Source organism: Polyodon spathula, chromosome 2, assembly GCF_017654505.1.
Source record: "Polyodon spathula isolate WHYD16114869_AA chromosome 2, ASM1765450v1, whole genome shotgun sequence".
Taxonomy (NCBI): Eukaryota; Metazoa; Chordata; class Actinopteri; order Acipenseriformes; family Polyodontidae; genus Polyodon; species Polyodon spathula.
Window position 1 is genome coordinate 71,719,121 of NC_054535.1, and position 14,674 is coordinate 71,733,794.

The 14,674-nt window shown below is 35.2% G+C and overlaps 1 pseudogene; it reads right to left on the reverse strand.

Moving 5' to 3' along the window:
* The window catches only part of LOC121326926, a 169,180-nt pseudogene that overhangs the window by 3,743 nt on the left and 150,763 nt on the right, over window positions 1-14,674 (reverse strand).

Genomic DNA, 14,674 nt, shown 5'->3' on the forward strand with positions numbered 1-14,674 from the left:
ACACAAAAAATGGTGTTGAGATCTGTGAGCGCAGTCCTTAAACAGCTTGCCTGTCCGGTTATTAGTTTAGGTTCCAGTTTGTGTTTAGTTGTGCTCGAAAAGAGCTAGTTTTTGGTGGTTTATTAATTTTGTATTGTTAAAAATTGTGTGAAAACTCAAGTTTCTGTGTTGTGGGTCTAATTTTAAAGAGGCAAACAAACCACGGAGAGTGAGTCCGGTTTACAGTAGAAAGAAGCTGAAGAAGAGCTTTGTCCGAAACGTCCTATTTTAAAAGCTTTCTCCCTCTGTCTTCTCAAACAGTTATTAATAACCTTTTATATAATATATCATAAATATATATATATATATATATATATATATATATATATATATATATATATATATATATATATATATATATATACAATAATCACATTCTGACCACCTACAGAGAAACCTAGAAATACAACATGTGTTGGCCTTTCCAGCAATAGAAAAATATGTGTGCAAAGTTCAAGCAACAAAAGCTCTTGATTTGAGCAACTTAGGGGAAAATGTTTGAAAATGTTTACTTTTAGCTGGTTACATCAAGAGAAAAAAATATTCTAAGGAAGCCTCTTCTAGTCAAATTAAACAATGTGACTTTATGGTAGATGCGATGACATAATGACTTAATTTAATTGAGATGTATCACATAAATTACTTATTTTAAGATTATCACACACATATTTTATACTAGCTCCTACCTTTTGTAGGTAAAGTACACAGGGAATGGTATACTTTTTAAACAGAGGTTACTGGTATATAGAATTACAAAATCCTCTTCCACAGTATTTTTTTATATTCTTTCAATATCTCAGAAAATACAATGCCGTTCGACCTTAAATAAAAAGCGTTCCTAGCACACTTAATTAAACATGAAATATTGTGACAGTAGCTTGCTATACCTGTTTTCATTTTGGATTTCAAGTACATTGGATTTTAGACATGCCAAGAAAAGCTGAAAGCTTGTGGTAATTTGAAAGTTAATTTCCAAGGTTTATACAATCCAAAATAAATGAGAAAAGAATTGATTCTATCAGATTTGATCCCCCTTTCCTATTTCACTTACTTCTATTCACATATGTTGTGAAATAACAAGGTTTAATAGCATTGATATGTTGGAAGTTTAGTGTCAAAGGGACAAAAACAGTAATGTAATATAGTTTTAAGTGAGAAGTTGAAAATCCGCCAAGACTTTAAAACCAGGGTTGACAAAGCTAGATTTACAGTTGGTGGTATTACAATGTCTCAAACTAACTCAAGTTGAGGAAAGGCTTAACCCTTTGACTGCCACACACATAGCATGTTTGTGTTCCTGCTGTGCCATGCTAAAAACTGCACTTGTATATTGTTTGATTAAAGTGTTTCTTAAAGTGCTTTACAAGCATGCAACATACAATTCTGAATATAATGCAATTAATATAATGCTACTTTGATAACATATAGATTAAGATGTAAAATCAGAAATTGCAGGAAAAATAGATGTCTTTGGCAATGCTGCAACAGAAATCAAAGCTGCTCACTCATTAGTTCTGTTAGATATGAACGAAGAACTTGCAAGGCAGACAGCAAACACTGTACATTATGTACATTGCAAACCCTAAAGACTGTAGGATTTACATGGCTATGTTTTTGGCAAGGCTTGTGTTACAGTGCATGCACATTGAAATAAATTCAGTATATGTACATAAGGGGCATCTAAACCAGGCTGAGTGGTTGCACATGTTTTTTATTTTATTTTGTACGTTGAAATGAAAACAATGTACATTGATAATTTGCTCTAAAGCTTCCTTGCCAGACCAGAGGCATTTGATGTCTTAAAGTATAAAATGCTGTAGTTTGAGTGTTATACTTTTGTCAGATGTGTTAATTTGTTCTGACTACCATGGATAAAGCAGAAAGGAAATCTGTGTGTTAGTTGAGTTTCCTTGTCTCATGCTAAAGCCCTGAATTCAATACCTTGGGTTTAAATTGCTAAAAAGGCTATTTAAGATATCCATTATGTGAGGTGTTGGCAGGTGTTTCAAGTGTTTCAATCAAACCCCATGTACTACATGTATATAATGCCAGTGAAAGTTAAATACATTTTTTAAATAAATGTGAATGTTTTCAAAAGCAGTACACATTTGTCCAATTATAGTACTAGAAATGTGGCTTATGTCATCTTGTTTGGTTTATGTGAAAACTCAAGTGTACAGTTCAGGATTACTTTCACATTTCTCCTGATGGTCTACAAGGCTCTTCATCACATAGGTTCAGAGTATCTCTCCAACCTGCTGACCCGTTATGTCCCGACACGCAAGCTGAGGTCCTCTGACTCAGGCTTGCTTGTTATACCCAGGCAAAAGTGCACCACACTCGGGGAGCGCTCTTTTAATTTCATGGCCCCAACTCTGGAACTTTCTCCCAGCTTCGGTGCGTGTCGCTTCAAATCAACTCTCAAGACCCACTTGTTCTCCTTTGCTTTCAATACTCTTCAAGCCTGCTATCTGTTATTAGCTGTTGTCTAAATTGTTATTTCAGGTTTTTTGCTAAATCTTATTCGTATGATTTTACATGACACATGCATCCACAATTTTTACAATTCATATCCCATCCTTGTATTTAATGTATTATGCCTGTATTTAATGTATTTGCAATGAGTTTTACATGTATTTGCAAACTGGGCTAATCAATTTCAAGGAAAGTTACAGAAATACTGAAAACAGTTTGTGATTCAAAAATTCCAACAAAAACACAATAGATTATCATGCAGCCAAGACTGGACTGCTTCTCGTCAATACTTACATACATACCAAACCAACATGCACCATAGAAAATATCCATGCTAGACCACTTTTGTGCCATGGTAAACCACAGATTGTTACTTAAAAAAAAAAGCATGCCAGATATGTCATACTTATGCAACAAGTTACAAGAGATGGGCAAAAAATGTCTGTGACTCAATGTAAAGGGGTAAGGCGATGATGAGGTTTACCTGTAAGGTGTGGTGTGTGTACTGGGACAGTGTGAAGTGCAGTACTTTTATTACAGTGTAAAGCAAAAGTTACTTTAAATCCTGTTGTGGCCCATTGTTTTTCACACCTAAAACTCCAAAAATACTAACATAGCAGTTTGCTAAGCACATCAACATCTACGTCTGTCAAAATGATTAATGTTAGTTTTATCCTGAGGGGGGAAAAAAAAAAAAAAAAAAAAAAAAAAAACTTTAAAAATGTGTGCTCAACATGAATGTATTTGCATGAACAATTAAACTGTTTTAAAACTTGCCAAAAAAATTATTTAGCATAGTGAGTAACTTCTTAGTGTTTCTTAGACAGGTTATCACACAACCCTGTAAGAAAAGTGCTTCACGGGAGGCTAGTAATAGACATCTTTATATATATATATATATAATTTTTTTTTTGCAGTAATACAATTCTTGCGTTCTGTTTGCCCATGGCTTGCTGATGTAATGTAGCTATTGTGTAGTTCAAACACAATACAAATTTAGCCTTAGTTTTTTTACACTTATTTTTGCGGTGTGAACTGGGGGGGGGGGGGTTCGGTGTGCATGGACATTTTAATTAATTGCAAATTGCAGATTTATTTCTGTTCTGCTTGTGCAAACTAACCACTAATTAATATCCACCAATTTAAGACCTGGCTGTAGCTGGTTTTAACTTGGGCCAAAACAAATAAGGCATGTGTAGTTATAGCAACTGTAACAATGGATCTTGATTACTCACTTGTACTAAATCAGCTGAAAAAAACAGCATTTCAGGGGGTTCAGGTTCAGGGTGTCTGAAACCCCTAGTACTCAAATGATGACAGACATGACTTTATACTATATGAATGAAGAGGACTGTAGTGTAATTAACAGTGATCCGAGAGAGTCGAGTTTACCCTATCCACATACATAGCCACTCACTCAATTTACAATCACATTTTTTCAGAATGTGATGAATATGAATTATATAGGCAGTGTGAATAGAAAGTTATATTTATTTATTGTTATTATTCATATATATATATATATATATATATTATAATTTTTTTTTTTAATTAATGTGTCCAATTATAATTTTTCCCCTGATTTTCTCCCAGTTTGGAATGCCCACGTGGCTCAGGAGACGGGAACATTCAGTGGGTGTCCTCCACTCCCACGACCAAGCCAGCTTCCTTTTTCACCCCGGAACTTGAGAGCGGATGACAGCCAGTTACTGACCTCTGGATCACAAAGGCCAGCCCTGCAGGTGTCTGCTCTGAGCTCACTGAGCACCTGGCCAGCAGGGTTTGCTGAGGAGAAACAGTCTCAATTTTATCTCCCTAAACAGCGGGAGCGCCTGGGCCAATATGACACTCCCTTTGGAGTCCCCAGTGAAGACTGGCTTCACACAGCCAGGACGCAAACCTGCGCTGTATTGTTTTCAGAATCTGTGTAGGTTACATAAAACAGAAATTAAGGGTTTTTTTCTTGATGCTTTTTAAAACCAGTTAGTCAGAGCATATGGATAATAGATTAACTAATTAATCACATATCTTATAAGAACATAGGAAAATGTACAAACAAGAGGAAATTCTCCCCTTTATGCTTGTCTGATTAATCTCAAAGCTTTCTGCACCACATTCCTGTCTGATATGGAATTGTAGTGCAGTAAGAGTCTCTTCAATATATTAAGTAAAATAATAATATAAAAAATACCAGGACAAAACATGTACAGCTGCTTCAGTACATGTTTATAAAGGTGTTTTAGTTTTCGCATTTAGTGTGTACTTTACTGTCTTTAATTTAAAGATTTGATGACTTGTTTAACAAAGCAATGAACTGTTTAAAGTTAAATTGTGCGATGAATTGATTCATCTTTAATTGATTAAAAGCCCTAATAGATGCATACTTGTGAATGCCACCCACAGGCAGTCTGAAAAGTTTGGGCATTTATGTTATTTTTTTTTAAATGGCATTAATAACATAGTTTTGAATGGCATGTCTACTGCATAACATCACATGCAACCACACAAACTTCTGAATTGAAAATGTAGTAATGGCTTTCTGCATGAGGTATTAATTATGTTATTAACTATATGTTTTACATGTCGATATCATTTGATGGACTTAATCCAATGCTGTAGTGATCAAGCAGTGCTGTGGTCACAACATTAAAGAGTGTCACTTATCGAATGGCAGACAAAATAAAAATATTGCACGAGTGAGAGATCTAGAGAGGTTCACTGCCAATAAAGGGTCAGCAGAAATCTGATTGAAAAAAGCACTTAGTGAAGCGCAACCCGATGGAGCGGTAGCCCACTTTCAATGAAAAGATTAGTGAAGCTCAGATTGCAAAGCAAGTGAGAATCCTGATTCTGATTTTCAATGGTGACCAATGACCAATTATTAAGAATGCCATAGCGACCTCATTAATTCTTGGATAAAAAGTTTTTGACTCGTTACAGAGCATAATGTTGCTCAATAGCTTTATTAAACTCAGGAATAACTAATAAAATAATAGTATTTTGGTTATACTTGATTGTAATTGTACAATTCAGTACAAAAAAGGGTGGACTGTAGTAATGGCATTCTGCATGAGGTACTAATTATGTTATTAATTCAGTTTTACATTATGTGTATGTGTGTGTCTTTCATAGTTAAGTTGTTTTTAGTCATTATGTTTGACTGCTGACCCTGTGACGGACGAACGGGGGGATTTTAAAATACAAGATGGATGCACCCTGCTGAATATAGCTGACCATAAGGTCAGACAGCACCGCCCCCTTTCCCACAGAGGAAGTATGTGGTAGGTTGCAATGTGTAATTAGAGAACGACTACCTCGGTTATTGGACAGAAACCAATCGGGCTGAAGGGGAGTCAACAATTGATTACAAAGGTATAAATATCAAAAATTGAAAAGTATTCATATCTTTCGAATTGACTCCATGGATATCCGTGCTTTCTGAACAAACATATCCTGCACTCAGCTGTGCTGAGGCCTTGTCCAAAGTCAGTTTGAAATGCATCCTGATATGATTGTATTGGAGGTATACCTTTCTTGTACATAAATAAAAAATGTACAAACATAAAAACCATTTGTCAGCTTAATTTTTTTCGCTACAAAAAGGATGAAACTTATGTGTGATTCCTACAGAAGACAGCAGGATCAGGACAATTTAAACAGATGCACTTTGTAATGACACTTTAAATAGAACTCACATTACTTAAAAGTACATGTGGATTGCTATGAAGGAAGCTGGATGAGAACAGAGATTTGAAGGAATGATGAGGTAAGACTGAAAACAAGAAATTGTGAATTATGCGAATTAGAAATAGCGAACAGTCTCATTTTTTCCCAAAATTCATACAATAATGGGTTTTGTTCTTTATGATCAATGTCTTTGAGGTTTTAGAGCAGGGTCCTGGGTAAACATTTGTTTTAACACGTTATTGAATCTAGGAGTATATGGAGGCAGTGTGCCTATTAGTCCAACTGTCTTTCTCTATGCCATTTTCTAGCTAGAAATGACCAATTTTGATTACATTTGCTTATATACTTTAACAATACTCTAATTCTTCCAGTAATGTGCACATTTATTAGAACACCCCATTGCTTCTGTTATTCTGATTTGTTGTGCATATTAAATCAAACCACTTTAACTGAAAATCTGGACCATTGTCAAAATAGACATATTAGCGATTGTCTAATTTAATTGATGACTTTAACAGGCCACACATGCAATTAATATAATATAGTCAGAAAAAAGGAACATATAGCCACAGATGGGAAATGCACGAAAAGTTGTTTTAGATGCCTGATTAAAGCATAACGTGGTCTAACATTTTCAAACATGATTGACTATTGTTTCTATATCATGGATTACTGACCGGAAACTTAAATTCTCCCATCCTGGGTTTTTCATGCAAGTAAGTATATAAAGGCTACAAATGGCAACTCATCTGTATAATAATCTCAGGTTATAAGAAGGCTCAGTCCAGCACTCTGCCTGTATGTAACCTCCTCCAGTGACTAATATCCTTTCTCAACATAAAAAAACATCCACTGGTTAATTGATGCATAAGGCAATCAAGTCTACCCTAAGTTAATTATGTAATTCTTAGATTACCTCCAAAACTTTTCAAGCAATAACAGCATTTCCCCTTTTAATTTGTTTTGCTATTTGCACTCAAGAGTTGGATTTGAAAAAGGGCTCTCCAGGTGTCCCAAGGAATAAACAAATACATAAAAGTAATTAAATGAAGTTGGTTTACAAAAATAAAAATAAAACTGCTTACCAGTGTTAATATAACACGGATAAGCGCTGGAAATAGTTATTTTTAAAATCAATAAAAAGGTACAGCAGTGTAAATATTTGTTCAGCAGTGGCTGACTTTTTGACACACAGGTGCAGAGATTTGGCAAAAAATAAGTAAAACAAAAATACATCAGAAATGCTGTGAAAAGTATTTCATATTTACCCACAAAATAACAAACATCTTGTAAACATTCTTGATGTAGAAATTGGTTCACATAATGTGTTAGCAATACGTTGTTTTCTCAAGATCAATCACACATTATAATATATATATATATATATATATATATATATATATATATATATATATATATATATATATATATATATATATATATATATATATATATATGTGTGTGTGTTTATAAAGCCTTAAATGGAAGTGCAATTTGTTGTGTAGATGTTTAGTTTCACAGATTAAGCCCTAGCATTTTGTACGTGTCTTGTCCCTGCTACTTCAACCACCTACCATGCACAACCGGGTATAAACTGTATCCACAGTGCTAACAACTTGGTGTGTAACTAGTTGCTCAACCAAGTTGAATTCTGTAAGTGTAGACCTAGCTTTTGATAAGGAGTTTAACAGTCTCAATGCGCAAGAGCAGCTCTTTAATCCTTTGGCTGCAAATTAAATAGCGGAACAACCAACTATTCAACAAGGCAGTGTCTAGAGGGTCATTTCAATAAAACACACTTTTCAGTTATTATTTACAATCATTAAATAGTCTTACTAATCCTGATATTATGTCATATTACCGGAATTGTAGTATATATTGAAAATATACACTTATATACAGCATATGCCTTCAATGTTAGCAAAACGATTACTGCACTTGCCAGCTTGTTCTTTATGTCTCTTGAGGAAAACAATATTTCTGGGTGTGTTAATGTAGCAATGAATGCCTTTGATCTATTAAATGTTCACAGTGGTGCATGACTGATGATAAGGGAGTGCATACATTATCCCGTAGCCTCAGGAGGACCCTTCTATACCATATTTCAAAGTGATCACAATCAGAGCATTAATGAGCTACGTTACCCTTTCATGTCTGTCCATCACACATATGTATTTGGGAGGCAGCATCTGCAGCCTCTTAACAGGAAACCACAATTATAAGTCACTGTTGCTGAAATATGAAAAGATTACTGACCTACTCAAAATTAATTTGCATACGTCACCTTACAAAACAGAGAGTCCTAAATTTTTGTTGGGTTTCATGAAGATCAAGGCCAAACATGCTGATAACAGGAGAAACTAAAAATTGTATAGAAATGTCAGAACCAAAAGTGTAAAAAGGTCATAAGACTTACTGAAAGTAAGAAATGAAAGACCATTGGTACTGTTTATAAGCATTGAATTGCCAGTGAGGGAAATTTATTTTTCCTACAGTACTATAGAGTAGCAGAGAAAATACACAAAGGCTAAATATATTAAATATAAAAATTACTTCTACACATGCTTTCAAAGACATGCTATCTGGTCTCTATCTTAGAGTACATACCCAGCCTATAATAGAACACAATTAAACCACTCCAACACTTGGAAATACTCCAGAATTAAACTAAAAGACTGTGACTTCTTAGGACTCAAGTTAATGACATTTAACCACCACTGTTTAAATTATACACTCCTTGTTTTTATAAATGCTACAAGATGAAAATGTTACTTTCCGGAATTAGCTTGGTACTACTTAACCAGTCAGATTTTAAAGTGGTATTCAACAGCTTAATTATATACATACCAGTTATCTATATATAATATATATATATATATATATATATATATATATATATATACACACACACACACACACACACACACATACATATACACCAATAGTCATTGGTTAAAAAGAAATACACACCTTGGTTTACCAGCTAATAAAGATTTTTGCAACCATCTGCTAAACTAAAAAAAGCAACATTGGTTTTCTTTATTGGAGCTCTTACATCTGCTTGCCCAATTGAAATTTACAAGTGCACAGGGATTAAAAACAATCCTAGTAAAGCAGGTTCTTTAAAGTTGCAGTGCATTAAAGAAGCATCTCAAGGGTTCTTGCATTTTGGTCTACTAGCACCAGTCATCACTCAATCCTTACAGGCTTGATGACCGCATTACATTTTGAGTTGGAAACAGTCTTTTTGATTTGGGTTAACAATAGCTTTGTGGCATAGTGGTGGACGGCTGGTCAACCAATTAAACACAAAAGCTACGGCTATCACAGTGTTTTCTATTTACTTTGTTTTACTTTCCATTTTCTCCTCTTACTCACTCACTCACTCTGAGGCTCCCCTCCCACAAACATTTCATTGTGTCTTTTATAGGATGTGGCCTGGGGAGATTGACCAATCATTAAATTGCCACCTGGCCACATTCCTCACTTTTCTAATTAACTAATAATACAATGATACAATTAAACATATTACCATACCACTGTCTAAAAGATGCCATTCTCCCCTCATGCTGTCCTTTACACCAGAGCCAGCCACAAAACACACTCTTTGCTTATGCAGGGCCTCTGCTCAGTCACAAGCTTGCACAGATTATTCTGATACCTCTTTCACAAGTTATGACTGATGCAGCATTTTGGTCTGTGTGAATTGCCTATATCGTCACAGAGCCATTATATTTTATGCTGTCTCTGAACCACCTTGTGAGGTGAGGTGGTTCAGAGACGGCATTGAACTGTCTTGACTACCTGTGTGAAATGTTATGTCAGTACTTTAAGCGCTATTGTGGCCGTGGATTGAAAGTCAACATCCCACATGACTGTATATGAGATGCAGTTGTTCAGCAAGGTACACAATTGTTTCTCTTCCCATGCGGAAATGTTTTTTCCACTCACTGTCTGAAAATCTTGGGAGTGTTTGGTTCCAAAATGCATCCCATGTTGGCGTTCCATTACCCAAGTGGACTGTTCACACGAGCATCCTTTATATATAGCAAATACCAGCATCCACTGTATTTCGCTCTCTGCTTTTGCCTGATGAGCTGGACTCTCTTTCTTTTAAATATATTGTATAGCCTTTTTTGCAATAAAATATGCGACCTTCATTTTGCCTGAAGCTCCTGCAGTTTGAAATTTAACAGACTGTTACTTTGTATAATATAACGGAAAATTAAAAGCAAACCAAACACAGCCGAATTTACTTGTTTTGTGATTTTGTTTGGTTTCCGTTGCCATGAAAAAGATTTGTTGACTGGCAGGTTTGAAAGTTGTACTCACATGATCCCTTTGGCTCTGTGAAAGGGTTATGATGGTATTATACCAGCACAGATTGCGCAATTACATGCTGTGTGAATGTGAATTAAAAAAAATAAATGTCTTTGAGACGGCTCAGTAGCAGCATTTTGAGAGAAAGGGGTATGAGACTTGTGAGTCTGGCATATATCTGTGTACCGTCTGTGAGTTCTAAAATGCTATTTTATAAGACCATAATTAGAGAGTATAGTTCTGCCTCTCTGTATTTAAAACTCTATATACGAGCGATATAAATTCCATACACAAGTAACAGTTTTACAGTGACCAAAATGTCTTGAGATGACAAATGATTTGTATTCTTCTTTTGTGGATAATTTTCTTTCTTTCTTTTCCACTTTTGCATACCAGTATTCAATTTTGTGTTTGCTTGTGAAAATCTACATTAAATTCCACTGTATGCGTCCCACCGGTCCTATGATACTCTGTGAACAATGTACAAGTCTATACTTCGTATTGTTTGGGAAGTTTGATTTAAAAGCATATGAATGCTCCAAAGAGGATAAATAATGCAATAGCAGTACAGAAGCACAATATTTAAAAATACATGCACAGTGCCTATAGAAAGTCTACACACCCTTGAACTTTTTTTTAACATTTTGTTGTGTCAGTGCCTCAGAGTTTCATGCATTTAAATGAGGATTTTTTCCCACTTATCTACACATCATACTCCACACTGTTAAGGAGGAAAAGGTTTTATTGAGAAAAAAATTATATATTAAAAATACACAACTGAAAGATCATAATTGGATAAGTCTGCACCCCCCTGTTAATACTTGGTGGAAGCACCTTTGGCAGCAATTACAGCTGTGAGTCTCTACCAACTTTGCACACCTAAATTTGACAATATTTGAGCATTCTTCTTTATAAAACTGTTCAATCTCTGTCAAGTTCCTTGGGGAGCGTTGATGGACAGCAATCTTCAAGTCATGCCACAAATTTTCGATGGGATTTAGGTCGGGGCTCTGACTAGGCCACCTAAGGACATTTACCTTTTTGTTCCTTAGCCACTCCAGTGTAGCTTTGGCTGTGTGCTTTGGGTCGTTGTCATGCTGAAAGGTGAACTTCTGTCCCAGTTTCAGCTTTCTTGCAGAGGGCAGCAGGTTTTCCTCAAGGACTTCTCTGTACTTTGCTCCATTCATTTTCCCTTCTATCCTGACAAGTGCCACAGTCCCTGCTGATGAGAAACATCCCCATAACATGATGCTGCCACCACCATGATTCACAGTAGGGATGGTGTTCTTTGGGTGATGCACTGTGTTGGGTTTGCGCCAAACATAATGCTTTCCATTTAGGCCAAAAAGTTCCATTTTAGTTTCGTTAGACCACAAAACTTTTTGCCACATGGCTACAGAATCTCCTGAGTGTTTTTTGCACACTTCAAATATACCTTCCACCTCTTAATAATCATATTGACTGTGCTCCAAGGGATATTCAAGGCCTTTGATATTTTTTTATACCCATCCCCTGATCTGTGCCTTTCAATAACTTTGCCCCAGAGTTCTTTGGAAAGCACCTTGGTGCTCTTGCTGAGTCTTTACTTTGAAATGCACTAACCAGCAGAGGGAACCTATACAAAATTAACTTGATGTGTGATTTGAAGGTGATTGGTTACACCTAAGCTAATTCAGGATTGATATTACAAGGGGGGCAGACACTTATCCAACCAAGCTATTTCAGTTTTTAATTTTCATTAATTTTCTACAAATTTCTAGAATATTTTTTTCACTTGGAAGTTGTGGGGTAGTATGTGTAGATAAATGAAAAAACAAAAAAAGATTTAATGCATTTTAATTCCAGGCTATAAGTCAACAAAACGTGAACATTTTGAAAGGGTGGGCAGACTTTCTATAGGCACTGTGAAAACATGAGGGTTAACAAACTTTATGCATCTCCATTGCAGACTAAACAATAAGTTTTATGATTTCAGAATTTTATATTATATGGTTCTAAAAGAACACTTAACCTATATTTACCATAATATTTATAATCACTACACATTATCCAGTGGTAGTTAGAAATGTTACATAATCTGGCTCTATTTGGAGAAAAATAAACAAGTTATTCCATTAATGTTTGTTGAGTATATATTTCTTCGATGTAGGAATGTAATACTATTATGTTAGAAGTATACTGGAAAATATAGTGTACCATAAAAAGATTTTAGCCTGTCTTAGTGAATTACATGTCACAAAGCAAAGCAAAATAACTAATGCAATAAGAGTACCTTAGATCAGTTGGTCTCAGCAGAAGTCTCTTTTTTCCATTGAAATATGGTTCAAATTCTTCTGTTTTAATCTGTGGGCGTAGTCTATATATCCTGATATTTCTTGTCCATGAGAATTTCGGTCTGTTATGAAAATGATGGACTGCAGAAAAACCAGGAAGAGATACTGTGTAAATAATCAAATAAACATTATTAAAAAAAAAAAAAAACCCTGGGTCGAAATCAAGATTTTTAAATATATATTTTATAAATCACTTTTCACTTAAACACCACCGGCACTGGTCAAAATTGAGCATATCAAACCAATAAACATAGACTGTTCTTTGGTGTGTGATAACAAAGATAAGACCTTTATGGAAGTTCCTTGTAAAAATGATCTCTCACTCTAGGGCTTGCCTAGTCTAAATAAGTCTAAAGCAATGTGTGCAAATAAAATGTTTTGGCTTTACTTGTCACCTGTGAATGATCTTACTCACAATTGACTAAACTGAAGAGATCCCTGCAGATCATTAAAGCTGATGATATCACACTGGTTTTATTTTCACAAGTTCTGCCACCTGTATATTTTCTTACTTTTGAAAGGATAAAGTGAGACAGCAGACACTCTGAAGCTCAAAGGAAGAGGACTCTTCTTTATATCTCTTAAACAGATGCTATCAGGTTCATAGCTGGCTGCTGGCCTCAATAAGCTCTAGTATCTGTAGCTTCTGTACCCTTGCGCCAACTCCAAAATAAATCAGTCAGGTGAAAACAAAGAGTTACAGTTGGAAAAGAGACGTATGCATATCAGCTTTCTAGCTACGATATCAAACCTTACAGTCCCCTGACTACAGAACTGAACAGAGGAAAGCTAACTCCATTCAAAGCTTTAACTGTCGCAAGTGTAATCCTCATTAAGTATGTTGTAAAGCCTTAAACATCTGTACTGATTTCCTTTGAAACCACAGTGATCTACAATCTTTTAACATGACTACACAGTATGTAACAGCACGTGCAGCACACCTGGAAAGGAAACCATCAAACAACAACAGGGTCTACATCTATTATAATGACTTGGTGTAAAAAATGCTCAAAGAAATTCATGTATTAAGAAAAAATATAAAAGAAATACTAAAAGAAAAAAAATCTGATCGTCAAGTTGTATTTACACCCATGAAAACAACATTTTGATAATGTATAGCCAGTGTATACTGTCTACGCTGGCGCAGTAGCATAACAGGTAAAAGTGTATCTAGCTGCATCATGTTCAAGCTAGTGTGCAACTAAAGATTACAAAAACACTGCAGCTTTAGCTTCTACCATACATTGTGCTCTATATCACCCTGGTGGAATAACAGACAATTGAGCACACATGTATGTTTTCAAGTTTATTTTATAAATATATAAATCAGTACAGCATGAATATTTCACAGGGGCAAGTATGAGAAGCAACAGAAACCACATTTGCCTTTCTTTTCCATGTGTCAGTTTCACTGTCTGACACACTAACAATCCCCTATTTAATACTTTTCTGACAACTTCGATCTATCCCAGAGCTGGGTGGTATGTCTAAATTGTTGCTTGCAGTCCCAGAATCAGTGTCTTCATTCTTTCCTGTCAGGCAGTAACAGGTGCATCATAATAAAAGTCAGTAGATGCATCTGTTATACTCACTCGAGAGTTCCCCTGAGCTAAGGTGTGTTTTTATTTGTTATACTATATTCCCTCAGTATGCAAACACATGCATAATTCATTTAAAAAATACAATAACAACATGTCTAAAATGTGTCCAGAAACAGAACCTCATACAGTGCCATACCATACAAAAAAAAGATCCTGTAAACAAAAATAAATACAACTAGATTGAAAAAAACTTGTTGCACAATACTACTCAGTTTCCTC